We start from the raw sequence: 17105 nt of genomic DNA, 5'->3' as shown, positions 1-17105 counted from the left end.
GCATGGTATGTTGGTTCAAGAGGAAACGAGGCTAAAGAATCAAGGAACCCACTCCATTAATTATGTAAATCATCAAGGATCTGAAAAGAAAGGAAAGAAGAATGGAAAGGACAGTAGAAACAACTTAATGTTAATAAATCCTCATGTCAAGTACATAAGAAAGGGAACAAGAATGGAAAGTGTCATTTCTGTGGAAAATCTGGACACTTTCAGAAAAATTGCCTGAAACGTAAGGCATGGTTTGAGAAGAAAAGTAAGCCTTGTGCTTTTACATGTCTCGAATCAAATTTAACTAAAGTTCCTTATAATACTTGGTGGATTGACTCTAATTGTACTGTTCATGTTTCTAATACTATGCAGGTATTCCTTACAATCCAAACCATAAACAAGAATGAAAGATTTGTTTACATGGGGAATAAAGTGAAGGCTCCAGTTGAAGGTGTCGGGACTTATCGTCTTATTCTCGATACTGGACGTCACTTAGATTTTGTAGAAACTGTTTATGTTCCTTCTCTTTCGAGAAATTTAGTTTCTTTGTCTAAGTTGGATAAGACTGGATATTCTTTTAATTTTGATAATGGATGTTTTAGTTTGTTTAAGCATAATTATCTCATTCGTACTAGTACTCTTTGTGATAATTTCTACAAACTGAATCTTGATAATCTTTTTTTCGAAACACTCTTAACTCTGCATCATAATGTTGGTACCAAACGAAGTTTGGTGAATGAACAATCTTCTTACTTGTGGCGTAAAAGTTTAGGTCACATATCTAAAGAAATGCTGGAAAGATTAGTTAAGAATAAAATTCTTCCAGATTTAGATTTTACTGACCATAATATTTGTGTAGATTGTATTAAAGGAAAACAAACAAAACACACAAAAAAAGGAGCCACAAGATGCACACATCTTCTTGAAATTATACACACTGATATATGTGGTCCTTTTGATATCACATCTTTCAATAAAGAAAAATATTTTATCACTTTTATTGATGAATTTTCACGTTATGGATATATCTATTTGTTGCATGAAAAAAATCTCAAGCGATTAATGTCTTAGAGGTATTTATTGCTGAGGTTGAAAAACAACTAGATAGAAAGGTGAAAATAATCAGGTCTGATAAAAGTGGTAAATATTATGGAAGATATGATGAAAGTGGACAACACCTAGGTCCATTTGCTAAATTCCTCGAAAAGTGTGGCATATGTGCTCAATACACAATGCCTGGCACACCACAACAAAATGGTGTGGCAGAAAGGCATAATCGTACATTAATGGATATGGTTAGGAGTATGTTAAGTAATTCATCTTTACCTCCTTTATTATGGATATATGCTTTAAGGACTGTCGTTTACTTGCTAAATGGGGTTCCTAGTAAAGCAGTCCCAAAGACATCTTTTGAACTGTGGACTGGTAGGAAACCTAGTTTGAGGCACCTGTATGTTTAGGGTTGCCCAGCAGAAGTTAGAGTTTATAATCCATAAGAAAAGAAACTGGATTCAAGAACAATCAGTGGTTTCTTCATTGGTTATCCAGAAAAATCAAAGGGGTATAAATTTTACTGTCCTAATCATAGTACGAGAATAGTTGAAACTGGAAACGCTAGATTCATTGAGAATGACGAAGTTAGTGGGAGTGAAGAATCACGTAATGTGGAAATTAAAGAAGTTAGAGTACGAATTTCTCTACCCTGTACTTCTTTTAAATTTGTTGTTCCTGAAGATGTTGTACAACAAAGTAACCAACAAGAATTACAAATTAATGTTTCTATTAATGAAGCCATAATTGATGAACCTGTAGTAGATGAACCACAAGAAGTAGCATCAAGAAAATCTCAAAGACAAAGGAGATCTGCTATTTCTGATGATTATTTGGTATATCTATATGAGTCAAAAACTAACTTGGAAATTGATGATGATCCAGTTTCATTTTCACAAGCCATTGAAAGCAATAATTCTGATAAATGGATAAATGCTATGAAAGATGAGTTAAAATCTATGGAACAGAATGAAGTTTGGGGCCTTGTTGAATTACCCGAAGGTTGCAAAAGAGTTGGGTGTAAATGGGTCTTTAAGACCAAACGCGACTCAACTGGCAATATCGAACGTCACAAGGCCAGACTTGTTGCCAAAGGTTTTACTCAAATGGATGAAATTGACTATAAAGAGACTTTTTCACCTATCTCTAGAAAAGATTCACTCAGAATTATAATGGCCTTAGTAGCTCATTATGACTTAGAGCTACATCAAATGGATATGAAAACGACCTTTCTAAATGGAAATTTGGAGGAAGAAGTTTATATGAATCAACTTGAGGGGTTTTCTATTAAAGGAAAGGAACACATAGTGTGTAAACTTAAGAAGTCAATATACGGACTTAAGCAAGATACAACGGTATCTTAAGTTTAATGAAATAATTGTCACCTTTAGATTTAAAGAAAACACTGTTGATCGTTGTATATATCTGAAGGTCAGTGGGAGTAAGTTTATTATATTAGTCTCGTATGTTGATGATATTAGTCTCGTATGTTGATGACTTCTTGCTTGCTACTAATGATCTTGATTTTTTTCATGATACCAAGAAATATCTCTCTAATAACTTTAAAATGAAAGATATGGGTGAGGCATCCTATGTTATTGGAATAGAAATATTTTGAGATAGATCCTAAGGACTGTTGGAATTGTCTAAGAAAACCTATATTAATAAAGTATTAGAGAGATTTAGAATGGAAAAATGTTCATCAAGTCCCATTCCAATTCAGAAAGGAGATAAATTTAGTCTCAATCAATGTTCAAAGAATGACTTGGAACGAAAGCAAATAAAAGATATTCCTTATGCATAAATAGTTGAGAGTCTTATGTATGCCCAAATATGTAGAAGACCAGACATCAGTTTTGCTGTTGGAATGCTGGGTCGATATAAAAGTAATCCTGGAATGGATCACTGGAAGGCTGCAAAGAAAGTATTACGATACTTACAAGGAACGAAAGATCATATGCGCACTTATAGAAGATCTGATCATCTAGATGTGGTTGGATATTCAGATTCAGATTATGCTAGTTGTGTGGATACAAGAAAATCCACATTTGGATATTTGTTTCTGTTAGGTGGAGGAGCAATATCAAGGAAGAGTGCGAAGCAGTCTGCTATAGCTGCATCCACTATGGAAGCCGAGTTTGTGGCATGCTTTGAGGCCACAGTCCAGGCTAATTGGCTGCAGAATTTTATTTCAGGACTTGGACTAGTCGACAATATAGTCAGGCCGCTGAAAATTTATTGTGATAATACCACCGCAGTTTTCTTCTCTAAAAATGATAAGTATTCAAAAGGTGCTAAGCATATGGAATTGAAATACTTTTCGGTTAAAGAAGAAGTCCAGAAACATAATGTGTCAATTGAACATATTAGCACTAAGCTTATGATTGTTGATCCTTTGACGAAAGGATTATCGCCCAAAACATTTATTGAACATGTTGAAAGGATGGGTCTTATTGATATAAATGAATGATTTTTGTAAAGACTTTATTATATTTATGAAGTTGACACTTTGAGCTCAAATTATATATGTTTCTGTTGTTACCTGTTTTCTCTTGTATACATAATATTTGAATAATGATGACAGGTTCTGACTTAGATAAGGTATTCTAAGTATTATCGTTGGACCCATTATATATTTGAAAGGTTATGTTGAGTAATAGACTAATATTGTAGTACATGGAAGGAACTATGTCAAGTAAAGTGACACACAACCGCCATGACTCATTTTAGTTGATTTATTTAACGATGACAAATGATGTTGGATTTAACTTTAATAGTGCACATGATTGACGTACCTATTAAACCATTAAATTAACATTTTGTGTGCCAAGTGGGAGAATGTAAATTTATATGATCCACATAATTAATTTATTTATTGGTTTAATAATAATTGAATAAGTTAAATCCTTAATCTATATGGAAAGTTACCCAGTGGGATAATTACTGACTCCTAGTAAGATTGTATCCACAATTACTGACTCCTAGTAAGATAATGATTGTATCCACCAATCACGTTGATGGAACGTGAAAACATAACTGACTATTCCCATTATAAAAGGGGTTCTCTCTCTGTCAAAAGAAGAATAAGCTCCATCACAGTTATTCTGAAAGTAAGGTAACGAGAGAGAAACAATTCAGTGTTTCTGCTATTATGCTTTTGCTTCCGCTAAAACTATGGAGAATTCAGGTAAGTAATTCTTTATTGAATTACTGTTATTATGTGAATGTGAAAATCATTAAGTTCAACGTTCCTTAATAATACAAAGGATTATGAATAGAATTGTTTCTGTATAAGATTATTTAAGTTTATATAATCCGTTTTATGTTTACATTAAAAACTCAATTTTTCAACTTTCAACAGCAAAATTCATGGTCAAATTTTAATGTTTACGCATGGTACATTTTAAACTTGTTTTCTTTACTTGGCAAAAAGTGCAAATGGATAAATAATACGAAAAAATATATTCAGGAAATCAATAGGCCCTTCTATAGTTTACGTGTGTAATTCATAATTTTTCTATAGATTAAATACTTTTAATGTTTTATCCATTCTTTCTATGCACATTAGGGTTCGGATCACTTTACTTCTCACATTTTTATTTATGTGTTCTTGAAAGAATTAGGTATTTTGATTATCATACCTTTATTTATTATTTTTAATCATTTAAAATGTTCAAGTTGTTTCAAAAAAAATATTATCTCTTTACTCTGTTTAATAAATAAAAAGATAGCTAATCTAAGTAATTACATTACTCTTCATTTTGGTTTTCTTTATTAATTAGTGAATGTCTATTACATTCAAAAATAATTATTAATTAGGACAAAATGAGTAGAATGTACTCAATTATATCTTTATCTTTTTACTTTTTCCTTCATCTTTATTTGTCCATGTTTGTAAAAAATTCTTAGTAACTTAGTTGGTTAGTTATCTAAACTCCATCTTATTGGTAGTGACGGAGCCAAAATTTTCATTGAGGGGATTCAGAAGTAAATATACGGACTAGTCGAGGGGGTTCAACATCTACTATATATACATAAAAATATTTTTGATCATATAAAAATACTATAATTTTCCGAGGAATGGGGTTCGGATGAATCCCTTGAATTCAATGTGGCTCCGCCACTGCTTATTGGTGATGATTTGATTTTTCACATTGTAGTCTCCTCTACCCTTCCCCTACCCCCAATTTTTTGAAACAAAAAAAATTGTTCATGTTTGATTTGGCACACCCTTAACAAATAATAAATAAAGGAATAATGTTTACTAGATCATCCTTATTAATTACAAGACAACTATTTTAATATATTAACAAGTAAAGATGACAACTATTTTGGATGAGTTAATCTTAACCAATTAAGCTAAGGAATAAGTGAAGTGGTCCTATGGGAGTCCAAGATAAGATGGCAATCAGTCTTGAGTTTCACGTTTTTACTTAGGTACACCACGAATTGTGTCCATAAATACTGATGAAACCATGCAGAGCAAATGCACCTCATCCCAGCTTAATGGCTTCTTTTGCTCTACCTTTGTGAACCTTCAATATCCCCTCTTCTTTCTCCAATACCAACTCATTTTTCTTTGCAAAACCGAGTTAATAACTCAAATGGTCACTCAATTTTGGACTTTTATCTTAGAAAGTCACTCAACTTTGGATTTTTATCCCAGAAAGTCACTCAACTTTGATCTTTACTCAAAAAATCACTCAACTTTCACACTTTTACTCAGAAAGTCACTCGACTTTCACATTTACTCAGAAAGTCACCCAAACTGAGTGACTTTCTGAGTTAAAATGTGAAAGTTGAGTGACTTTCTGAGTAAAAATGCGAAAGTTGAGTGACTTTCTGGGATAAAAAATCAAAGTTGAGTGACCATTTGAGCTATTAATCCCCTCTTCTTTCTCCAATACCAACTCGTTTTTCTTTGCAAAACCCTCTCAGCTTTTCAGCCTCCACGGTAGGCGTAACCAAAGTATCAAGGTTTCATGCAATGCCAATAACACCGGCGAGCATGACAAAAACCTTGAAGCAAATCTTGATAGGAGAAATTTCTCCTTGGTTTAGGAGGTCTCTATGGTGCTGCTAATCTTGCACCATTAGCTGCATCAGCTACTCCTATTCCACCCCCTGATCTCAAAACTTGTGGTCCAGCCACTCTTACGGATGGTCCACTGGTACCATATACTTGTTGCCCCCCTCCTTTACCAGATAAATTTGAAAACATTCCATACTACAAGTTTCCTACCATGACCAAGCTCCGTATCCGTTCCCCTGCTCAAAATGCTGATGAGGAGTATATTGCAAAGTACAGTTTGGCCATTAGCAAAATGAAGGAACTTGATAAAACCGATCCTTTAAACCCTCTTGGGTTTAAGCAACAAGCCAATATCCATTGTGCTTATTGCAATGGTGCTTACGTAATAGGTGACAAAGTGTTACAAGTTCATAACAATTGGCTTTTCGTCCCCTTCCATAGATGGTACTTGTACTTCTACGAGAGAATCTTGGGAACCCTCATCGGTGATCCAACTTTCGCTGTGCCATATTGGGATTGGGATAATCCAAAGGGCATGCGCTAATTGCCTCCCATGTTTGATGTTGAAGATTCTTCCCTTTACGAGGAAAGGCGTGATCCGCACGTCCGTAACAGAACCATAGTGGATCTTGGTTCTTTCGGCGAGGAGGTCCAAACAAATGAACTTCAGTTGTTGACTAATAACTTAGCTCTAATGTACCGTCAAATGGTAACTAATGCTCCATGTCCTCTTTTGTTCTTTGGTGCACCTTACGTTCTTGGGAATAACATCGATGCTCCGGGAACCATTGAAAACATTCCTCACATTCCTGTCCACATCTGGGTTGGTACAGTGCGAGGTTCAACTCTTCCTAATGGTAAACCGTCATATGGTGAGGATATGGGTAATTTCTACTCGGCTGGTCGGGACCCGGTTTTCTATTGCCACCACGCCAATGTGGACCGGATGTGGAATGAATGGAAAGCAATAGGAGGCAAAAGAAAAGATCTCACACGGAAAGATTGGTTGAACTCAGAGTTCCTTTTTTACGATGAAAACCAAAACCCTTGGCGTGTGAAAATTCGAGACTGTTTGGACACTAAGAAGATGGGTTACGATTACGCACCAATGCCCACCCCATGGCGTAACTTCAAGGCAAAATTAAAGAAGGCCTCAACTAGGAAGGCAAATACAGCTTCACTTCCGCCAGCAGGCAAGGTATTCCCAATAGCTAAGCTGGACAAAGCCATTTCATTTTCCATCACCAGGCCAGCTACGGCAAGGAATCAAGATGAGAAAAATCAGAAAGAGGAGCTTCTAACATTCAACTACATAAAATATGATAACAGACAGTATATTAGGTTCGATGTTTTTCCTTAATGTGGACAAGAATGTGAATCCAAACGAGCTTGACAAGACAGAGTTCGTGGGGAGCTATACTAACTTGCCACATGTTCACAGACCTGATGACACTGATCATACTGCGAGTGCTACTTTCCAGCTAGCCATCACAGAATTGTTGGAGGAAATTGGTTTGGAAGACGAAGAAACTATTGCGGTGGCTCTGGTTCCAAAGAAAGGCGGCGAAGGTGCCTCCATTGAATGTGCAGATATCCAGCTTGCGGATTGTTCAGTCATGGTAATTTGTGGGAGAATTAGTCACTATTGAATCTGCTGAGGTTACACTTGATAATGGTCATGTACTTATTAGGATTGGCAAAATAAGAGCTAGCTTAACTCTTTGCGTGTACTTGAGGTTTTTATTCCTTATTAATAAAAAAGTCACTAGACACTTTATCTAGTGGTTTAAACTTGTTAAAAAAATAAAAAATGATGGTGCCTGACATTTCAAACAATCAAAGCTTTCTTATTTTCTGCAAAATTCCTCTCTCTGTTAATCAAAGGTTCTGTAAAACAAATTAAACCAATTTGGGATAAACAAAACTTGATAGCCAAAGCAAGTAAAAACAGTAAATAACCCATATTCATGTGCTTTTCTAAGGAGAGTAGCATAAGCTTGTTTTTCAAAAACTATTTTCTTGAATTATGACAATTTTCTCATTAGTAGTATTTCTAGGTAGTTTCCAAACATTTCCTTTATTTCAAGTTGTTTGTGTGAATTAGCATTTGGACAATGAAAAGATTTTGTTGAATAATTAATACTATTAAACATCTACATTCTAATATTGATATATCGACTTTAATTTTCTTTGACACATAACTTTTTCAAGTACTTCAAATTATAAATATGTTGAATTGTTAACTATCGTGACTTATATTACTTTTTGTGAAGATTTCTAAAATTTTATTTTAAAAAAAAAGATTGAAGATCAATGTCTAAATTCACATTGAATATTAGTTAGTTTTACTCTCGTGCTCCCACTCAAACTAAACAAATTAAATTGGGGCAGCACTCAATTCTACTTTACAAGTCGTTGTCCTTCGCGTCTCCCCCTTTGCTCTTAATTTTGCATCATGTACAAATCAATTAACTGCCATTACAGACACTGGTAAGCATTTTCCGTTATACAGAACACACACAAAGTACGTTATTTGGTTAAATATTTGTAAATAAAATATTTTCTTAAATAAGATAATTTCCATCAATTTGTGAAAAATGAAAGTGACTCCATGAATGCATGACATTTCCACGTTTAAAAACACATACAAACATATCCTATAGCAGATACTTTCCCTCTCTCTTAATAAATATCTCTACAAGAGTCCACCTACCATCATGCAATTGTCATCTCAATTTTGTGTATCACGATAAGGACTCGTTTGGATATAAAAATTGTACTCCTTTTTCTAGTATAATATTTTACTTTATTTGGAAAAAAAAGTCATCATGAAAATTTCAAATTCTAATTAAAGTCATATTCAAATTCTGGAAACAGATTATAATCAATTTTGCAGTCATTTTTCACTTTTCAAGTTGTATGAATACGTCTAAGCTTATGACTTCAAACAATTTTTGTAAAAGATCTAGTCAGACATAACTCTTTCTTCAACTCCAACTTTTTATAAAATTTCAAATAAAATAAAAAATAATTGTGGTCAAATGCCTACTAAGTTTTTATAGAATATTTTGAAAAGTACCCAATTTGAAAATTTATTTTGGGGGTTAGACACCAAATTAATTTTTGATTTATTTTCTAGGGTTAGGATATGAAAAAAATAAAAAGTGGGTCAGCGTTGTGGAGTTTTAACATTTTTAAAACTTGAGAAAAAATACAACTTTTTAAAAAATACAACATGCTCCCCTTTTTATATTTATTAATTTTTCATAAAATCATTTAATATTTTCAACTAAATTTCTCTCTCCTCAAAACCTTCCTTCTCTCGATTTTAGTTCATATTTTTCGAAAATAAAAGTTTGCGCGGTTCTTGCTTCCTCAAGCGAAAATTTTCAGTTTCTCTTTCTCAGGTAAGTCTAATTTTCTTCCCCGATCAATTTTAGATCCATTTTAGTAATTTTTTCGATGACATTTTGTGTTGGGGTTCTTCGATTTTTACAAAAATTGCACTGTTCTTCATTGAATTAGCCGAAATTTGAGTGTTTTTAGTTAACATTGTTGATTCCGCATGTTTAATTGTGTTTTGCGTTGGATAATGAGTAGAATTTTTTTAAATTTTTGTACTTATATTACGTATTGATTTTGAACTCTAGTTGTTGTGAATTGCACTGCCAATATTTGGTGAATTTGAAACTTGATTTAAATGTTTGATGTGAGGCGTTTTTCCGTTTTTCTTAATAGACCAGTGGTTGATAGATCGACCACTACAGATTTATTTTTGCTACATTTTTTCATTTTTATTAATAGACCAGTGGTCGATAAATCGACCACTACAGATTCATTTTTTGCTGTAGATCATAAATGGTGGAAGAGTTCATAGAGTAGTTAAAAGAAATCAGAAGAAGAAGACAAAAACGAGAAGGTAGTTGACGAACAATTAGTGGTTGAACAAGAGTTTGAAAACATTGAAGAAGAGAAGAAATCATCAGAAGAAGAAGAGAAGGAAAATGAGAAGAAAGAAGTTGAAGAAGAGAAAAAACATTATGAAAAAGAAGTGGATGTGATGGGCATTGTTGCGGAACTCAATCAAGAAAACAAGTAGTTTGGTGGATTTGGAACAAACGATCTTCTTAATGATTTGTTGTTTTTAGTGATTTGTTTTTTATGGATAATTGAATTATATATATTTGGCATGTTAATGATGACATTTACTAATTAAATTATTTTCAGTTATTCCATTGTATCGTTAGATTAAAAGTTGACTGCATTGCGTTACCAGTTCAGCTATTGTCCTAATTTATAGTGGTTGATTGAAAACATTGTAGAAGATGTTCTCTATAATTTATAGACTTAACAGACTATATATCGATTGAGTAAATATTTATAGTAACTATCATGGTTTATAGAGGTCGATGATAAAAGACATAGACATAATTCTTTATTAATTATAGATTACACCCACAATTGATTTAAGAAACCATACATCTATTTATTTAGTTTCCTATATCCCTATTACACCTTTTTCGAAAGCCAACAACAATAATAAATCATACAATAATTTTTTTAGGTCTTTCTCTTTTTCCTCGGTCAAAATCAACATTTACTTTAGTTGATCCCTTTCCATTTCGAATTCTTTTAATGATCCTTTCAAGTAATCCCTTTACTCTTCAACTTTTTTTAGCAATGTCATGAGTAGATCTCTATTTTTTCAGATTTTCGAAATCTTTGTAGTATATGAAACTTGGAAACGCCTCAAAAATTTGATGTTGATGGGCTGCTCGTTGGTGAGTCTTTGTCAAGCCACTTAAAAAAAGAGCATCCGTCATTATCCTTTCCAACTGTACAATTAAAGAATTTTTGACCTGAATTCAAATCGGTGCATGACGTCCTAAAAATAACTGAATTGCCACAACGACATATGTAGGACACTTTTGTATTTGATGTTTGGGATGTTTGAGACATTATAGTTTTTAACAAAAATTAAGGTAAAAAAAATGAGAGTGTTAACACAAAAATAGACTTTCTTTTATAGAAGGAAAAAGTGAGATATTACTGTTGGATGTGATTTAACGTGTCATTTATTACCGTTGTAAAAATATGATATATAGATTTTTGTTACTGCTGGACTAGTTTCATAGACCTTATTTATAATTGATGCCTTCTCATGAGTTTGGTAGATGATGCACCGCATAGATAGACCTTCTAGCATAAACTAAGAGCTAATTCCTTAATAACATCACTAGACGATGATACATATTCATAGACCATAACTAGTACATATTTTGAGAAGGATTATTTAATTCATAAAATAATAAATAATTGGATTTTATGCAATTAATGGAGCTTGAACAAGTCATGTGATCGTATGAGAGTCCACGTAAATTGGATAACGTGATTAAAGATGTGTGAGAATGGGTAGTGGATGAACAACAAACATGCTTGGGGCAAATGTTTACCCAAAGCACAAGTATGTTATGGAGAATGTTGTTCAACCACAACTCATTATCTAACATCTTTGATCACCACTTTCAATTTATGTGGACTCTCATACAACAACATGACTTGTTTAGGCTCATTTAATTGCATAATATCCAATTATTTATTATTCTATTAATTAATTAATCCTTCTCAAAATATGTGCTAGTCATGGTCTATGATTAAATATCATAATCTAGTTATTTAATTGTGGAAGTAGTTTAAAGTCTATGCTAGCCTATATCAGGTCGAGTACATAACTAAGCATAGTCTAGCATATATAGTGGATAACTTCATTAATAAATGTACTAGACTAGGACACATAATTATAGATCGTGACTAGCACATATTTTGAAAAGGATTATTTAATTAACAAAATAATAAGTAATTGAATTTTATGCAATCGAATGAGCCTAAACAAGTCATGTGATCTTATGAGAGTCCATGTAAATTAAAAGTGTTGATCAAAGATGTGTGAGATGATGAGTTGTGGTTGAACAACCAATATCCTTAGGGCAATGTTTACCAAAGCACAAGTATGTTGTGAGGAATTCATTTGTTCATCCGCAGTCCATCCTTACATATCCTTGATCACCTTCTATAATTTATGTGGACTCTCATACGATCACATGACGTGTTTAAGATCCTTTAATAGCATAAAATTTAATTATTTATTTTTTGATTAACTAATTATTTCCTTTTTTTTCAAGTATGCTACTACGGACAATAAACCAGTACAGTATATTATTGACAAGACTTACAATCTATGATATACACTGGACACAATCGATAGACCTCACAATGGAATGCATCGATTATGTAGATGTTCGCGCATAGATATTGAGCTCCGTAAATAATAAACTACATCGACTTTACATTTAATTTTGTATAAATCAAAATAATCGTGAATAGACTAGATTCGTTTTCCATTAGTATATATGAATTAATTTTGACATCTGACAACTATTTCGTTCATCTTCTAATAGGGTAAATTGCAAAAATTCAAAAAAGAAGAAAATTGTAAAATTAAAGTGGAGACAAATACAGGAAACATGAAAATACTTCATTCATAAGTTCATTGCAATGGTTTGGCACCATATTTAATACAAAATAACCACGGATAGACCAGATTCGTTTTTCATTATCATATATGAATTAATTTTCACATCTCACAACCGTTTAATTCATCTTCTAACAGAAAAAATTGCAAAAATTTAAACAAGAACAAAATTATAAAATTAAAGAGGAAACAAATGTAGGAAACAAAGATACTTCATTCATACTTCATTGCAATGGTGTAGAACCATATGTACACCAAAAGACGAGCAAAAACAGCAATATAAAGAAGCTTTTATCTAACATATTCCTAACCAAGAAAACTTCTCATTGCAATGAACTTAAAACAAAAAAAAAAATAAAAATTTAAACCTAAACTAAGGGGATGGCGGGGGTGATCATCTCCTTGGGCTCCATGTTGAGCCGCTCCACAATCGTCCGTAAAAAACGGCCGATACGTCGGAGTTCGCAATGACAGTGCTCCCTGTCTTGTCCTAGACCATAGAAGAGACGATTTAGGTCGTTACGGAGAAGGAGAAGGTTATGGTTATGCTGGACCCTCCTTCTTTGCCTGTAACATCCACACGCAACTAGGACAAACACATTTCACCTTGAGGAATTTGCCGCAGCTCTTCAATGTAGCATAATCAAAAGAATTTCTCACAGCTGCTACGTCCAGCAATAATTTCAATTTTTTTTTGTTGCTAAATATTTAATTTAGCTGAAAATTAGTTCCATCAAAGAAGGTGTTGTTGGTTTGTGCTCCCAATCCGCACTCTTCTCCCTCTTCTTCAGAGAAAATTAAATCTTTCAATTCCATTGAATGATCTTCCGAATCCATTGGATAAGCATCCAAACTCTCATCTTTAAATAAATGATGTTCATCGATTGTTGGTTGTGGTAGTGGAATTGTCGGAGACCCCTAGACGATATTTTTCCTCAATAATGGCCTAGAGTCATCAGCAGCGACATCCAACATGTATAACGACATATGTCGATCATTATTTATGGATGTATAACGACACATGTCGATCATTATTTATGAACGTGGGATGTATTTTACCCCGCCCATTCATTACATAACTAATCACAACGTTCTTTGGCTCGCAATCTAATTCTCTGCTCTCAATTACGCTTCGAACCATGTCGTCGTACGAACCATTGTGACACAGCGGGATGGGCACTGTCTCCTTGCTAGATGATTTTCACTTCCAATAGTTGGGACCCTCCTCCCACACACCCATATAATTACCGCCCACGATAATTACCTCAGCTACTTCCATAATAGACCACACTAATCGATAATAGATTAAGGTATCGGTCTATAGTTGATCGATGACTGGTCGGTCACTGGTATGAAAACGTCCGTACAAAGACGTGAATGGACTGATTTTGGATATAACAGATGCCCTCCTAGCTCTGGGATGGACATATGTATGTGTAGGACTTCTAAACTATTGAAATATATCTAATGACGAGGTATTGAGTGAATTTGAAAAGCTTTTCAAGCTAGTAAAAATGGTGAAAAAAATATTTTTTGCATTTTTTTCAAAAAGGATGGAACAACAATGGAGGCAATGATCAAGAATGGAGATTTTCAGTTGTGATGAGCAACTTTTCGTTGGAAAAGTGGCCGGAATCGGAAATTATTGGTGAAAAAGGGAGCTCCTATTGGTCGCTTCTTGGACAATTTTTTTTAATTAAAATAGGGAAATATGAAAAAATGGTGGAAATATAAAAAATGATGAAAAATATTAAATATTAAATGGATGAGGTAGGGGACTAAAGTGTAAAGTTTAAAACTTATGTGCTAGATTTGTATGTAAGAAATGATGTTATGTTAGTGTCTAAACACCTAATTTTTCAAAACTTGTGTCTAAATGCAAAATAAGTTTTGAAAGTGTCTATTTTGTAAACTCTCGCAAGTTTTTACCAGCTTGATAAAACCTTACTCAAATTAGTTTTTAGGGTCTTGGGACTTTCACTCGCAAAACTTTAAAATTATTTTTAGATAAAATACATGTTCAAACTCAATTTTAAATGTCAAATTTATATCACAACTTCAAAACTCATATTTTCAAATTTTAACATCAAAATTTATGATCAAATCATCAAATGAGGGTTGAGTTTTCAGGAAGCATGTAACTGACAATAGTTATAGTTTAAAAGTGTTTTATGTTTTATCCATTCTTAATATCTGAACTGAAGCATTTTGAAAGGACGATAATCACTAATTCTTAATCACACTAGATTAAGGGATAATGTAAGGTCTTTGAACATGTATGCATGTGGACTGTAGTAGATTGGGGTTTTTTAAAAAATAAAATCCAAAAAGTAAATCCAAAAAAGAGGGGGCCGTAAAACCTAAGGTCCCCAAAATTCACATGGAAATTGGATTCATCCAATTTTTGGAATTTTTTTACTCTAAAAGCTTTGAGGTTGGGACTTGGGACCGAGTATATATGGAGAATAAGAGTAAGCGGATGAGCAGACTAGTTTGCTCTGATTTGTAATGTCTATTTGGTAATTAATAAAATGTGACATTTAATCACCCAAAAAATATCATACATCTAAGCAAAAACTGAAGGAAAATGGAAAACAGATTCCAATCCAACACGTCTCCTTACCGACTTAGTTTGATTTTACACGGAGTCTAAGAGAATAAAGAAAACTTTAAAATTTTGAGTCTTAAATTAAAGTTATGTCAAATATCAAAATATTCTTTAATCTTATGGTCTGAAGAATCTGTTTAGTCAAAAGAAAATTTCACTTTTTTTCAAAAAATTATTTCACTTTAGTGGAAATTGAGGTATTTGGCAATGAGAATTCCAAATTCAATTCCAAATTATTTTGGTAATTTCACCTTTTTCCAACTTCAATTTCAACTTTATTTATTGTTACAAATAACTCCATTATTTTATTTTAACAAAAACACCCTATTAATTTCAACCAATAACCGGAGTTAAATGTCTAACTTTATTATTACAAAATGACCCCATCTTTTTTATTTTTACCAAAACACGCTATTAATTTCAACCAACAACTGGAGTTAAATGTCTAGCTACCACATTGCCCACTTCTTCCTACTTCCATTGATAAAAGACCTCAAAATTGATGGCAATTTCAATTTTTTTCTTCTTCCTCAAAATCTCCTCATGATACAATGAAACCTTAATCCACCTATTCTTGCGACTCTTTATGCAAAACTAACAACAAAGATAACATTATTGTCTTCTCTCACAATTGGTTGTATCTTGTAGGAAAGTTAGTTAAGTTGGGTGATTTTGATAGTTTTAAAAATTTTGGGATATAAAATTATATTTTAAAAAGTCTTTCCAAAAGTCTAAATAAAATTTTCAAAAAGACATTGTCAAACACAATTTCAATTCCAACTTTAACTCTAATTTCAACTTTAACTCCAAATTCTTTTAGTTTTAATGGCCAAAGACCTACTAAATATGTCATGTGGAAAGTTAAGATTAAAATATTATCAAAAAAAAGAAGAGATAAGCATCGAGTACCCTCCTAAATATGACCAGATTTTCTACGACGTACCCTAACTTCATAGGAGTCCTATTACTCCCGAACTAAATTTTAGCGTATTTTTGTCAACCTTTTTAGCTAACGTGGCACATGAGAACCCTTCACGTGCTTTGAGTGTTTAACTTCACACAAGGTGTGACATCAACACAAAAGAATGACAAAAATATGCTAAAATTGAGTCGGGGGGAGGGGTAATAGGATCCTCGTGCAGTTAGAGTGTGTTGTAACAACTTTGGTCATAGTTCAGGGGGTATTAGATGCTTATCTCAAAAAAAAAAAGAGGTCAGTCTTTTTGAAACAGGTTATAAAGAAAAGTAGGTCTCTCTTTATAAAAAGCTTCAAATTTTTTAAAATAAAATTTACTAATATATTTCCTCAGCTATTTAGTTTGCTTTGGCTTGATTCAGAGTATGACGAAGGAAAATTAACTAATGTATGATGTGAATTCAAACATGGAATGTTTAATTTTTTAAAATAAAACTTACATATTTAGAAAATACATATTATAAATCAAATAATTAACAATTTAAAATATTCAGAAAATATTTGAAAAAGTCAATATGAATCCAAGAAAATATCCTTTAAATGTCCAAATATATAGGTACTAAATCAAATAAATTGAGACGTGAGAGAGTATTAAAAAGGCATATGAAAAATTTAAGGTAACTAAAAATAAGTCAGTTTGACGCTCTAAATCCAAAAATCACCACACAAATTAAGCAAGGGAAAAATATTTTAAACAATCAATTAAACAGATCATGTGAAGGTGTTAAGTCCTTAGTTTTGATGATTGAGAAACTATCAACTTGGAACCTGGTCATATAGATCTTTTTATGACAAAACTCCATCTGCTTAGGGACCAGGTTGATCGCGTTCACGTCTCTTTCACTCAGTCAGCATTATAGCTGAAAAAGTACACTTTTGGAAGAAAGTTGGTGGCAAAGTTGCAACACATTTTTTCCCC

At 32.9% G+C, this 17105-nt stretch overlaps 1 pseudogene; it reads left to right on the top strand.

Moving 5' to 3' along the window:
• Positions 1-1220: 1220 nt before the first annotated feature.
• Positions 1221-7851, top strand: LOC107875966 (annotated as a pseudogene).
• Positions 7852-17105: the final 9254 nt, after the last annotated feature.

The sequence above is a fragment of the Capsicum annuum genome, chromosome 1 (genome assembly GCF_002878395.1).
Source record: "Capsicum annuum cultivar UCD-10X-F1 chromosome 1, UCD10Xv1.1, whole genome shotgun sequence".
Lineage (NCBI taxonomy): Eukaryota > Viridiplantae > Streptophyta > Magnoliopsida > Solanales > Solanaceae > Capsicum > Capsicum annuum.
Note: the sequence above shows the minus strand (reverse complement) of the source record. Positions and strands in the feature narration are given on the sequence as shown.